Source organism: Oncorhynchus kisutch, linkage group LG6, assembly GCF_002021735.2.
Source record: "Oncorhynchus kisutch isolate 150728-3 linkage group LG6, Okis_V2, whole genome shotgun sequence".
NCBI lineage: Eukaryota > Metazoa > Chordata > Actinopteri > Salmoniformes > Salmonidae > Oncorhynchus > Oncorhynchus kisutch.
Genome location: NC_034179.2, coordinates 32362790 through 32377588, shown reverse-complemented (window position 1 = coordinate 32377588; position 14799 = coordinate 32362790). Strand labels below are relative to the sequence as shown.

The 14799-nt window shown below is 39.6% G+C and overlaps 1 protein-coding gene across 1 annotated transcript in view; it reads left to right on the top strand.

Annotated features, from left to right (window-relative positions):
- Nucleotides 1–727: 727 nt before the first annotated feature.
- The window catches only part of LOC109891800 (WSC domain-containing protein 1-like), a 30653-nt gene continuing 16581 nt past the window's right edge, over nucleotides 728–14799 (top strand). Inside the window, exon 1 of the mRNA XM_020484282.2 lies at nucleotides 728–939. The gene's annotated coding sequence lies outside the window, so the exon portion shown is untranslated. The remainder of the gene's footprint in view (nucleotides 940–14799) is intronic.

Below are 14799 nucleotides of genomic sequence, written 5' to 3'. Positions count from 1 at the left end.
ATTGGTCATAAAAAACTCAGAAGTCTACATACTACAATTTTCATATATTAAGGTTAATCAAATTAGATAAAAATACATCATGGGCAGCCAATTCAATACAACTGCTGCAAGGCTACTTGTGCACTGTTAGTGATGCTTGTTTTAATCAATCCTACAGAAACAAATCTACATTGTAGGTTATTAATATGTGGTTACCATTTTACCATGCAATTTCTGGGAAAATATCTGGTAATTTCTATGTGGAAAGAAAGGACTACCTTCCTTAACCTACAATAGTTCTGCTCTGAAAGAAAGATAACTCATACCTTGGAAGTAACCATCAGAACTTGCGCTATCCGTGGTGCTGATGTCTTGTGTAAAACGCTACATGCTTCGACAGTCAGCTCCTCTCCTTATCTGATGTATTCATTCTCGGCACGGATAAGAGAGGCTTCAAATGAATGAACACAGGGGCTGAATGGTACATTTTCAATGTCGGAATGGGCAGCAGATGGACAGCACAGTAACCGTGAGATGGTTAAATGGTTTGAACTTCATTCATGTGTTGATATTGGCAACATGCACTCAGCTTTCTACAGTAACCACGGGATCATAACATACCATATCTAGAGGTTCAAGGCAGCTGGGGGACAGATCTCCCACACCACAGCGGGCTGGTGACGCATCGGGGATGGCCAATGCAAATGAGTATGCTCCCTCATTCCCTGCCTTCTCGTTTTGTAACGCTCTACTCTGCCACGGAGAGGGAGAGAGTAGGGAGAAAGAAGAGGAGCCGAGAGACAATTTTTAAAGATCGTTACAATACAAACGCGTCTTCACTTCTTTAGGATATAGAATAGGAAATCATGTTCTAAATCTTCAGAGTACGTGGGAGAGAGATTCGATCCTGATAGCTTTCTGTATGGTTAAACACAGTTCCAAAAGGGTTCCACATCTAAGGTAGGCTAAATGTTATTCAGATTTGTATTTTATCACAATGATTCTAGCTGAGTAAATGTGCGCTTTGCAACTTGTTTTGATTAATGACTGGTGTTTAATAATGTTGTTATGCATTATACATTACTCTTAGATTAAAGCTGACAAAAGCATAGTTTATTATTTTCCAATGGGCAATATTCTCAAAAATGTGGCCATTTTATACTTAGAAATTACTGAGAATGTTGACGAGAGTTAGAGAAACTGGTAGTTCCCAAATGGATAGATGCAAATTCCGTGTTGTGGTGGAAGCCTAGTGTATGTGCAAACTGTTGCTTTCCTTGGCTGGCCTGATAGCTTATTATTCCCAAGAACCCCACAATGAGGTAGCCTGATTGTACCAGAAGGTTATATCTATTGAACTGGGGATAATGTTGGAACAGTGGAAAAGTCATACAATTGGAATTAGTGGCAAAAAATGTCCTAAAAGAAACTGTGATGACAATAATTCTGTAATATGACATCTGGTCCAAATGCTGTATTTGTGCTGAAGGTCTAGAGATAATAGGACAGCAAAATATCTAATGTTAATGGATATCTTTAGCCTGTCATGCACTACCTGGCATTTATCCATTAGGCTACTATTACAGAATTAGTGGTGGTTGGCACTACCACTGTCTTCCCATAAGATTCACACAATGAGACAACAATGCCCCCGGTCTGATCGACCCTAACAAAGAGAATTAAAGTGAACTCATCTAATTTAACTGATCAGGGTTTTGATTCCAGGCCAGTTTAGTTGGGCCCCTGGATCAGGGTTGAAGTTAGATCCGTAGAGGGCAATGTATAGCCTAAATACTTGCACCCACTGCTGCCTTTCATGTGGCTAACCTGTGGCTTTCTTTTAAGCCGTAAAATCTTAAAAGGTTTTCCATTGTTTAGTCTTAATTTCCATGTCATGCACTACCTGGCAGTCCTCCATTAGGCTACTATTACAGAATTATAGAGAAAACGTGTCTAAAGTGCTGTTCACAAACATAAATAAAACATAATAAGCAAGATTGTATAAAGCCTACACCAGTGGCGAACCTTGATTATTAGACATAGGACTTCAGTGGGGGAAAATAATCTCCAAAGCCGTCAAACTTCAAATTCACAAATCAAGAAAAATAACAGAAACATCATCACCTAATAAGCCTTACATTATATCTAGCTCTCATGCAGGAGTAGGAATGCTTTTTGATGACATCATGAATTAATCAAACAGGCCTGAGCAATGCATCGGCTGTCACTCATTCTACCAGCAACAACAACAACAATCACTTAAACAACCTGTGGTAGCCTAAAGGCACCCGCTTGCTTCCCATCTGAAACAGTTTTTGCATATACTATGATGACATTTTGTGATGTTTATGTTCGTTTCGGTCTTCGACAAAGGTTTGTTCATGCACACAACATTTTTTCCTGAGACAAGCCAAAGTTCAGTAGCCAACGTCCACGGCCCTTCGTTGGTGATTGGTCAACAGTGGGGATTCTTCAATTAAGTATTTGTTGTCATTCAACGAGAGACGACTCGTTTTCATGCAAATGTTTTCACTTGAGAAATACTGCACCAAACATTTTAGTTAGAAAAATCGCGTGACCACGACCTCAGCAAAAAAGTCCAAATGAATTACTAATTATCTTACATTAAGTCTGATTATTTTGAGGAAGCGTATACTGGCTATAGAACCGATAGATAGAAAGCAGTCACATACAGCATACTGTTATAAGAAACCCATTCATAGTAATCCCGTAGGCTCCCAATCATAACAAAAACACAACCATTAAGCATTTACAAATCGAAATTTGTAACTATTACTTCCTATTGCAAGCATATTTTATCACGTTCAGCACACAAAGTAATGATCTAAAGTTTAAATGCAACAATGTTTCACACACATTATTTTCAAAGAGAGAGCTGACAGCAATCGAGCTACAAAAAACATTGCTGCTCACCAAATGATACTTAACTTCTTGTTGAAAGTTAATCTTGAAGGACGATGTTAAAAATCGACTGCCACTAAAAAGCAACTTTTAATTTTGAAAATGTGTGGCATCTATATGAGTCAGAAACATTTATTCTGTTGTCAAAATTGACTACAAGGTGTAAATAGATCATTTTGGCCATGCAAGATGACAGGAAAAAATGGTGTGTCACGGAATACTGTAACAGTTTTCCTTTGGTTGGGTTTATTTGAATCCTGCCCACATGCCCACAGTTGGCAACACCCAAGTAATCATCAATTCGGAATGCAGCTGCACAGCAACCCGATCTTAATGCCCATGGTCAGCTTGGTTTGACAGTTGATATCCCTATGGTGCTAGTTAGGGACCATCAGTAAATTACACAATGTACATGGGACAATATTTAAAAATGGCAATAGCTCCAAATTTCAATCACAAATAAACTATAAATTGTAGAAATTAATATACAAATCTATATATATACAGTATATATTTACTTTTATATAAATGTAGTCACTATTGAGAACAGGGTCTCTTTCACAAGGGAGCCCTGCATGTACAAGTCATAGATTAATTCAAAATCAAAATCAGTAAAAAATATTTAAAAAAATAAAATACAGCACAACAAACAATCAAGAAAAACAGCCATATTCTCCAATCAATATTTTGTATTGCCCAAGCAGCATCAGAGTGACCAATTGCAATTTATTTTGCAGTTGGTTCCAGCAATGAGGTGCATTAAAACTTAAACTAATTTGGTGGAGAGGAACCTCAAGAGTTAAACAACTCTGTGAGCAGGTTAGGTATTACGTTTATTTTATTTTATTTTAAATACTTTAACAATGAAGTTAGGTAAGTTGGAAGCTTGTTTAGTAGGGTTTTGTAAGCAAAGAGGGAGTAATGAATTGATCTACGGGACTTTAATGACGACCAGCCAACCTTTTGATACAGGATGCAGTGGTGAGTATTAAAACTGCCACCAGTGATAAAACGAATGGCGCTATGGTAGACGGCATCCAAATGTTTAAGAGTAGTGGCTGCTGCAATCTGGTATATGGTGTCACCATAATCAAGAACTGTCAGGAAAGTCGACTGTACAATCTACTTCCTGATATTTAGGGAGAGACAAGATCTGTTTCTAAAAAAGAAGTCTACTTTAAATCCTAGCTTTTTAACTAGCTCATCCGTATGTTTTGTAAACATTGTCTTTGTCAGTGCAAATGCCCAGATATTTGTAAGCGGGAACCCGATCAATGGGAGAACCCTCCAATCAATAAATATGTAGATCATCTGAAACATTCTTGTGTGAACTAGAGAACAACATGTATTTAGTCTTGCCGCTATTAATTACAAGTTTTAAACCAACCAGGGCTTTCTGTAACGTAACAAAGTCAGATTGTAGCTCTAAAATAGCCTGGTCAACAGTTGGGGCAATGGCACATAACAGTGTCATCTGCATACAGACTAATATTAAAAGATTTAACAGATATTATTTATATCAATAGTAAAGAGAACAGGTCTTAGTACCGATCCCTGCGGTACACCTTTTATAATATCCAGGAAACTTACACCGTCAGAGATCACACATTGAGTCCTGTCTGACTGATCATTTTCAAATCACTTGCAAGAAGCCTGATCCAGGTCTATTTCAGTCAACCTTTGAATAGGAATGTGATGGTCAACGGTATCAAAGGCCTTGGAAAGGTCTATAAATATGATCCAAGTAATTTAAATTAACACATCCTCTAAAACAAGCGGAGCAGCTGAAACTGCTATGTCCAGGTCTAAAACGGGTTGGTGCACATTGAGAATAGAGTGAGAAGTGAAAAAAGTTCTTAGCTGAAAGTTAGTCAGGGATTCTAAAACTTTGTAAAGGCAAGATCATTTGGAAATTGGACAGTAAAAATCAGAAGAACAATCTGTTTTGAGGTGACTAAAGGATCTTCTAATGGGATGAGATTATCCTTTCAAACAGGTGGCCAGTTGAAGCAAAATGGTTATTAAAAGCATCACAAATTTCAATTTTGTCTAGAATGGGTCCAGAGGCTGTCAAAACCTGCTAAGGCAAGTTTTGTTTCAAAGATTTGACCACTTTCCATAAATGGGCTGGATTACCACCACTCTCTGATACACAATTCAAGAAATACAGTATGTTGATTTCTTAATGGCTTCAGTATGTTGATATATTAATGGCTACCAATCAGACGTAGAATCAATCCGTCTAGCCTTAACTCAAGCTAAATGTATTTCCTGTAATTGCTCAGATAGTTTATGTGGAAAACAAGGATTACATCTCTCTTTTACCCTTAGTTTTTTGTTTGGCACGTTTATCTGCAACAGAAAAATAAACGGAAATAAAACAATGAAGGGCCTGATTCGAGTCAGTGATAGTTGACACAATCCCCCAGCCACCCAGCTTAGACACAAAAGAATTTGCTCATTAAAATAAAATAAATGTCTCTTTGTAATAATGCGTGAGCAAGATTTAGGATGTTTAATATGTCTTATACAAGCAAAGAAACAATGGTCACTGAACTCATTGGCAAATATGTAAACCTATGAGGGGAAATTGTTAGAATAAATTGTTAGAATAATATCTAATAGAGTAGATTATTCAGGGTGTTTAGAGTTGGGGCGAGTTGGTTTAATTATCAGCTGAGTTAGATTTAGCTCAGTGCAAATATCTTTCAGTCCATCAGATACTGTAATCAACCAATCTAGATTAGGATCATCCATTATCAGTAATTCAGATTGAGCATAGTTGTACAGTTGGTCAACAATTTGCTAAGAGCACATATGGAGGCCAAGGGAGGGCGATAAATTCCCATTAGCGTCAGATGGGCATTCTTATCAAGTCCCATGTTTAGGACTAGACATTCACATTTCTTAGGGACAAAGGTGGGGATGGTCACAGAAACATTCAACTGTATCAGATCTAAAAACATTATACACATCAGAGTCCAGCATAGACTTCTTTAGCCAAGATTCAGTTATAACCAGAATGTCCGGATTGGTTTGAGATACAATACAATACATTTTAGAAATCAAACTTCTGTCATTTACAGTACATGAATCAGACTAAGACTGCAGCTGCAGGATTTCAGATCAGACAAAGTTTCTAAAACAAACATACCATGTTCAATAGTTAACTTCCTACTAGAAAGTACCATTGGGTTAGCTTGAATTGGAATAGATGCATTATGCCTATGCCTCGAACTATGCTCAGTTGGAAACCCCTTATTTGAAAGCATTTAATGAGACAACTAAAAGAATTGCAACATGAAAATATTGTCCGATTTACCCTATGTAATTTATTTATCGTCCCTAACTAGTCCCAGAGAAAGACTATCCAATATCAAACCAACTTTGCAATGGTCGCACACCAGCCGGCTGAAGCTAATTGGCAAAAGAAGTTGGCTAGCACTAGCTAGCCTAGGCGACTTCAAGACACAATACCAGGTTATCTACTGTGGAAGGGTGAGTGACTGTAACTGTGTACTGTTTTGGCAGAGTGAATATACAAACGCTTGCCACGTGCGAACACCCACACTAAACCATTCCCCAAGACAACTCTCGTTTAGCTTTAGTCATGGCCGCTGCATTTCACTCTGAGCGGTTGTTTTGGGCCCTGTACAGGGGCCATTTGAAAGCTATTTGAAAGCTACAGGCCTTGTCTTTTTGGAAATCAAACTCAAATATTACTGCTGGCAATGTCATAAAAGTCTTTAGGAGCTTTGCACACCTGGATTGTACAATATTTGCACATTATTCTTTAAGTGCCAAGTCACTTAGGAACATTCCATGTCGTCTTGGTAACCAACTCCAGTGTATATTTGGTCTTGTGTTTGAGGTTATTGTCCTGCTGAAAGGTGAATTTGTTTCCCAGTGTCTGTTCGAAAGCAAACTGAACCTGGTTCACTTCTACGATTTTGCCTGTGCTTAGCTCTATTCCGTTTATTGTTATCCTAAAAACTCCAAGTCCTTGCCGATGACAAGCATACCCATAACATGATGCAGCCACCACAATGCTTGAAAATATGAAGAGTGATACTCAGTGATGTGTTGTGTTGGATTTGACCCAAATATAACACTTTGTATTCAGGATATAAAGTAAATGTCTTTCCCACATTTGTTGCAGTTTTACTTTAGTGCCTCATTGCAAACAGGATGAATGTTTTGGAATATTTTTATTCTGTACAGGCTTCCTTCTTTTCACTCTGTCATTTAGGTTGTATTGTATTGTGGTCTTAAAATTCACTACCCAACTGAGGGACCTTACAGATAATTGTGTGCATGGGGTACAGAGATTAGGTAATCATTCAAAAATAATGTTAAACACTATTATTGCACACAGAGTGAGTCCATGCAACTTACTAAGCGACTTGTTCAGCACATTTTTACTCCTGAACTTATTTAGATTTGCAAAAACAAAGGGATTGAATACTTACTGACTCAAGACATTTCAGATTTTAATTTTCAATGAATTTGTAAAAATGTCTAAAACCATAATTCCACTTTGACATTATGGGGTATTGTGTGTAGGCCAGTGACATAAAATCTCAATTTGATCCATTTTAAATTCAGACTGTAGCACAACAAAATGGTAAAAAGGTCAAAAGGTAGATCATTCATGTTAAACAAAAACAAATTGCACAAGCCCTGCACATTTAAAATGGTTGTGTTCCTATGGGAATTGTTGCATGTTTAGAGCACCGCGTTTAGGTAAAAGACCTGACAATTGTATTATTATACAGTTGAAGTCGGACGTTTACCTACACCAGCCAAATACATTTAAACTCAGTTTTTCACAATTCCTGAAATTTAATCCTAGTAAAAATTCCATGTCTTAGGTCAGTTAGGATCACCACTTTATTTTAAGAATGTGAAATGTCAGAATAATAGTAGAGAGAATGATTCATTTCAGCTTTTATTTCTGTCATCACATTCCCAGTGGGTCAGAAGTTTACATACACTCAATTAGTATTTGGTAGCATTGCCTTTAAATTGTTTAACTTTGGTCAAATATTTTGGGTAGCCTTCCACAAGCTTCCCACAATAAGTTGGGTGAATGTTGGCCCATTCATCCTGACAGAGCCGGTGTAACTGAGTCAGGTTTATAGGCCTCCTTGCTCGCACACACTTTTTCAGTTCTGCCAACACATATTCTATAGGATTGAGGTCAGGGCTTTGTGATGACCACTCCAATACCTTGACTTTGTTATCCTTAAGCCATTTTGCCACAACTTTGGAAGTATGCTTGGGGTCATTGTCCATTTTGAAGACCCATTTGACCAAGCTTTAACTGATGTCATGAGATGTTGCTTCAATATATCCACATCATTTTCCTGCCTCATTATGCCATCTATTTTGTGAAGTGCACCAGTCCCTCCTGCAGCAAAGCACCCCCACAACATAATGCTGCCACCCTCGTGCTTCACGGTTGGGATGGTGTTCTTCGGCTTGCAAGCGTCCCCCTTTTTCATCCAAACATAACGATGGTCATTATGGACAAACAGTTATATTTTAGTTTCATTACACCAGCAGACATTTCTCCAAAAAGTACGATATTTGTCCCCATGTGCAGTTGTAAACTGTAGCCTGGCATTTTTATGGCGGTTTTGGAGCAGTGGCTTCTTCCTTGCTGAGCGGCCTTTCAGGTTATGTCAATATAGGACTCGTTTTACTGTGAATATAGATACTTTTGTACCTGTTTCCTCCAGCATCTTCACAAGGTCCTTTGCTGTTGTTCTGGGATTGATTTGCACTTTTCGCAGCAAAGTACGTTAATTTCTAGGCGACATAATCAAATCAAATCAAATCAAATGAAATGTTATTTGTCACATACACATGGTTAGCAGATGTTAATGCGAGTGTAGCGAAATGCTTGTGCTTCTAGTTCCGACAATGCAGTAATAACCAACAAGTAATCGAGCTAACAATTCCAAAACTACTACCTTATAGACACAAGTGCAAGGGGATAAAGAATATGTACATAAAGATATATGAGTGAGTGATGGTACAGAGCGGCATAGGCAAGATACAGTAGATGGTATTGAGTGCAGTATATACATATGAGATGAGTATGTAAACAAAGTGGCATAGTTAAAGTGGCTAGTGATACATGTATTACATAAAGATGCAGTAGATGATATAGAGTACAGTATATAGATACAGTGCCTTGCGAAAGTATTCGGCCCCCTTGAACTTTGCGAACTTTTGCCACATTTCAGGCTTCAAACATAAAGATATAAAACTGTATTTTTTGTGAAGAATCAACAACAAGTGGGACACAATCATGAAGTGGAACGGCATTTATTGGATATTTCAAACTTTTTCAACAAATCAAAAACTGAAAAATTGGGCATGCAAAATTATTCAGCCCCCTTAAGTTAATACTTTGTAGCGCCACCTTTTGCTGCAATTACAGCTGTAAGTCGCTTGGGGTATGTCTCTATCAGGTTTGCACATCGAGAGACTAACATTTTTTCCCATTCCTCCTTGCAAAACAGCTCGAGCTCAGTGAGGTTGGATGGAGAGCATTTGTGAACAGCAGTTTTCAGTTCTTTCCACAGATTCTCGATTGGATTCAGGTCTGGACTTTGACTTGGTCATTCTAACACCTGGATATGTTTATTTTTGAACCATTCCATTGTAGATTTTGCTTTATGTTTTGGATCATCGTCTTGTTGGAAGAGAAATCTCTGTCCCAGTCTCAGGTATTTTGCAGACTCCATCAGGTTTTCTTCCAGAATGATCCTGTATTTGGCTCCATCCATCTTTCCATCAATTTTAACCATCTTCCCTGTCCCTGCTGAAGAAAAGCAGGCCCAAACCATGATGCTGCCACCACCATGTTTGACAGTGGGGATGGTGTATTCAGGGTGATGAGCTGTGTTGCTTTTACGCCAAACATAACGTTTTGCATTGTTGCCAAAAAGTTCCATTTTGGCTTCATCTGACCAGAGCACCTTCTTCCACATGTTTGGTGTGTCTCCCAGGTGGCTTGTGGCAAACTTTATACAACACTTTTTATGGATATCTTTAAGAAATGGCTTTCTTCTTGCCACTCTTCCATAAAGGCCAGATTTGTGCAATATACGACTGATTGTTGTCCTGTGGACAGAGTCTCCCACCTCAGCTGTAGATCTCTGCAGTTCATCCAGAGTGATCATGGGCCTCTTGGCTGCATCTCTGATCAGTCTTCTCCTTGTATGAGCTGAAAGTTTAGAGGGACGGCCAGGTCTTGGTAGATTTTCAGTGGTCTGATACTCCTTCCATTTCAATATTATCGCTTGCACAGTGCTCCTTGGGATGTTTAAAGCTTGGGAAATATTTTTGTATCCAAATCCGGCTTTAAACTTCTTCACAACAGTATCTCGGACCTGCCTGGTGTGTTCCCTGTTCTTCATGATGCTCTCTGCGCTTTTAAGGACCTCTGAGACTATCACAGTGCAGGTGCATTTATACGGAGACTTGATTACACACAGGTGGATTGTATTTATCATCATTAGTCATTTAGGTCAACATTGGATCATTCAGAGATCCTCACTGAACTTCTGGAGAGAGTTTGCTGCACTGAAAGTAAAGGGGCTGAATAATTTTGCACGCCCAATTTTTCAGTTTTTGATTTGTTAAAAAAGTTTGAAATATCCAATAAATGTCGTTCCACTTCATGATTGTATCCCACTTGTTGTTGATTCTTCACAAAAAAATACAGTTTTATATCTTTATGTTTGACACCTGAAATGTGGCAAAAGGTCGCAAAGTTCAAGGGGGCCGAATACTTTCGCAAGGCACGGTACATATGAGATGAATAATGTAGGGTATGTAAACATTATATTAGGTAGCATTGTTTAAAGTGGCAAGTGATACATTTCCCATCAATTCCCATTATTAAAGTGGCTGGAGTTGAGTCAGTGTGTTGGCAGCAGCCACTCAATGTTAGTGGTGGCTGTTTAACAGTCTGATGGCCTTGAGATAGAAGCTGTTTTTCAGTCTCTCGGTCCCAGCTTTGATGCACCTGTACTGACCTCGCCTTCTGGATGATAGCGGGGTGAACAGGCAGTGGCTCGGTGGTTGTTGTCCTTGATGATCTTTATGGCCTTCCTGTGACATCGGGTGGTGTAGGTGTCCTGGAGGGCAGGTAGTTTGCCCCCAGTGATGCGTTGTGCAGACCTCACTACCCTCTGGGGAGCCTTACGGTTGTGGGCGGAGCAGTTGCTGTACCAGGCGGTGCTACAGCCTGACAGGATGCTCTCAATTGTGCATCTGTAGAAGTTTGTGAGTGCTTTTGGTGACAAGCCGAATTTCTTCAGCCTCCTGAGGTTGAAGAGGCGCTGCTGCGCCTTCTTCACGATGCTGTCTGTGTGGGTGGACCAATTCAGTTTGTCTGTGATGTGTACGCCGAGGAACTTAAAACTTACTACCCTCTCCACTACTGTTCCATCAATGTCAATAGGGGGTTGTTCCCTCTGCTGTTTCCTGAAGTCCACAATCATCTCCTTAGTTTTCTTGACGTTGAGTGTGACACCACACTCCGAGGGCCCTCACCTCCTCCCTGTAGGCCGTCTCGTCGTTGTTGGTAATCAAGCCTACCACTGTTGTGTCGTCCGCAAACTTGATGATTGAGTTGGACGCGTGCGTGGCCACGCAGTCGTGGGTGAACAGGGAGTACAGGAGAGGGCTCAGAATGCACCCTTGTGGGGCCCCAGTGTTGAGGATCAGCGGGGTGGAAATGTTGTTGCCTACCCTCACCACCTGGGGGCGGCCCGTCAGGAAGTCCAGTACCCAGTTGCACAGGGCAGGGTCGAGACCCAGGGTCTCGAGCTTGATGACGAGCTTGGAGGGCACTATGGTGTTAAATGCCGAGCTGTAGTCGATGAACAGCATTCTCACATAGGTATTCCTCTTGTCCAGATGGGTTAGGGCAGTGTGCAGTTGGTTGAGATTGCATCGTCTGTGGACCTATTTGGGCGGTAAGCAAATTGGAGTGGGTCTAGGGTGTCAGGTAGGGTGGAGGTGATATGGTCCTTGACTAGTCTCTCAAAGCACTTCATGATGACGGAAGTGAGTGCTACGGGGCGGTACGGGGCGGTAGTCGAATGTGTCTCCTTCCTGAGCGGTATGTCGGCTGCGTGGTCCCATGGTGTTATACTTGTGTAATATTGTTTGTACAGATGAATGTGGTACCTTCAGGCGTTTGGAAATTGCTCCCAAGGATGAACCAGACTTCTGAAGGTCTACAATTTGTTTTCTGAGGCATTGGGTGATTTCTTTTGATTTTCCCATGATGTCAAGCAAAGAGGCACTGACAAGGTTGGCCTTGAAATACATCCATGGATACACCTCCAATTGACTCAAATTATGTAAATTAGCCTATCAGAAGCTTCTAAGGCCATGACATAATTTTCTAGAATTTTTCAAGCTGTTTAAAGGCACAGTCAACTTAGCGTATGTCACTTCTGACCCACTGTAATTGTGATGCAGTGAATTACATGTGAAATAATCTGTCTGTAAACAATTTACTTGTTTACAAATTACTTGTGTCATGCACAAAGTAGATGTCCTATCCGACTTGCCAAAATTATAGTTTGTTAACAAGGAATTTGTGGTGGTTGAAAAACTATTTTTAATGACTCCAACCTAAGTGTATGTAAACTTAAAACTTCAAGTGTATATATTTATTTTATCCTTTTGGAGCAGTAATTGTTGATAAATGTTATCTCAAATCTAAACGTTCAAATATCTTATTTCCCAACTTGTTATTGGTCTATTAACAGATTCACCTTATGGTAATGTCACCATGGAAATCCAAAACTCTTTGGTAGATTATATTTTCAACCATCAACTATCAGGAAATAACACCAATCTATTTTTGTTCACCTTTTTACGGTGTTAGTTTCATCAGCTGTTGTTCCAAATGATTCAAAACACATTTAAAAAATGTTTTACTGCACATTCTCCTCAATAACACTTATGGCTGCAGCCGCATCACACCTATGTTCCTAGCCGCGCACTACAACAAAAGCTAGGTAGACTGTTGGAAAACTAAGCTAATTCTCATGCTCTCAGGAGTTACATTTCTCGGCCTTCAAGGCATTTGAGATTTCCCTGTCACTCCAAAATTCTGCCCTAATACAGTAGATTGGCTGATGCCTTCTGTCTAGATTCTGAGAGCCTATCCAACTTAGCTAAGTTGATTTTTCTCCCTAGAGACCATCAAATAAAAATCCTGATCGGATCTTTTTGTTTTTGCGTCAGCGTTAACCCTTCCCTTTTCCTAAACAAACTTAAGAAAATATATCAGAATATCATTTAATGATAGAAATCTGAAATTTAAGTTTGAAGTCCTTTTTATAAATCCTTCGGCCTTCTCTGAAGCAGTGGAGGCTGCTGAGGGGAGGATGGCTCATGATAATGTCTAGAACGGAGGGAATAGAATGGCATGAAACACATAAAAAACATGTGTTTGATACCATTCCACCTATTCCGCTCCAGCCATTACCACAAGCCCGTCCTCCCCAATTATGGTGCCAGCATCCTCGTGTGCTCTGAGGTCATAGAAGGCCCTTACGATTTCCAACTGGCTTATACTCTCTTTGAGTGTTACAGGTCACAGCTAAACACTTCATTCACTGCTATACATGACCAAAATACTGAAAAGAGTTTATTATTTTTAACACCCTCCTGCATCACATTATTCTCCAATCTCCATGGTAGAGTTTAACCTGTGTAGGTGGAGGAGCAGAGGGCTCGGAGATCTGTGAAGCGACTAAAGCATGTGTCAAACTCATTCCACTGAAAGTTGAGTGGCTGCTGGTTTTCACTCCTCCCTTGTACTTGATTGATGAAATAAGGTCACAAATTAGTAACTCCCCTCACCTGGTTGTCTAGGTCTTAATTGAAAGGAAAACCCAAAAATCTGCAGACGCTGGGCCCTCCATGGATTGAGTTTGACACCGCTGGAGCAAAGCACACGAGTCAATGCCCCCCCAACCAGACTCTTCCCAGGGCAGGCACTCTTCCACAATGTTTGCTCATGTAAAGCCATTGATTTATCCATATTTTGAAAGATAAAACTCTAAAGTCGGGTCACATGTGTGCAATGATAATCTTGTTTCATTGGAGCCAACCATAAATATTCCCCCTCAAGACACTTTTATCATGTCATAATTTCCCACTGTGGTAATAGTGTATCTAGTGAAATAATCTATTAGGAACTTGATTTAGATTTGGAAGCAGCAGGCAGATATTAACATGTTATCTGAGAGCACTACTACTTTCAAAGGAATAGTTCACCCAAATGACAAAATGGCATATTGGTTTCCTTAACCTATAAGGTATGACAGCAATCCATGCTTTGGTTTTGTTTACAGCTGGTACTGTTTCCAAAACATTTAAAAATTTGTGACATAGATCCAATTCATGGTACCTGTATTAGTATTTTTCACTCATCATGTCCAAATCATCTATAAGTGACTTCATTTAGCTACCTAATCAATTTGAGATAATTTAGGATGATTTGGACAAAAAATGCTAAGATACTGTAGGTACCATGACTTGCATTGGATTTGTGCCAGAGAAACAAAACAGTGCCAGAGAAACAAAACCAAAGCATGGATTGCTGTCATACCTTGTCCATAGACTGCTTACAGGGTAAGGAAACCAACATGTAATTTTGTAATTTGGGTGAACTATCCCTTTAATGCTTTTGATGTGGGTCACAAATCCAATTGAAAATGCTTTTGAAAATCACTAATTTCCATAACTCTCAATCCGAGTTGCCGCTTAAACATAATTGGTTTGATATGGTACAAATCGTCAAAAGATGGTTCACAAACCCATGTCTGTGGAGCTTTACAAATGTACCAACACACT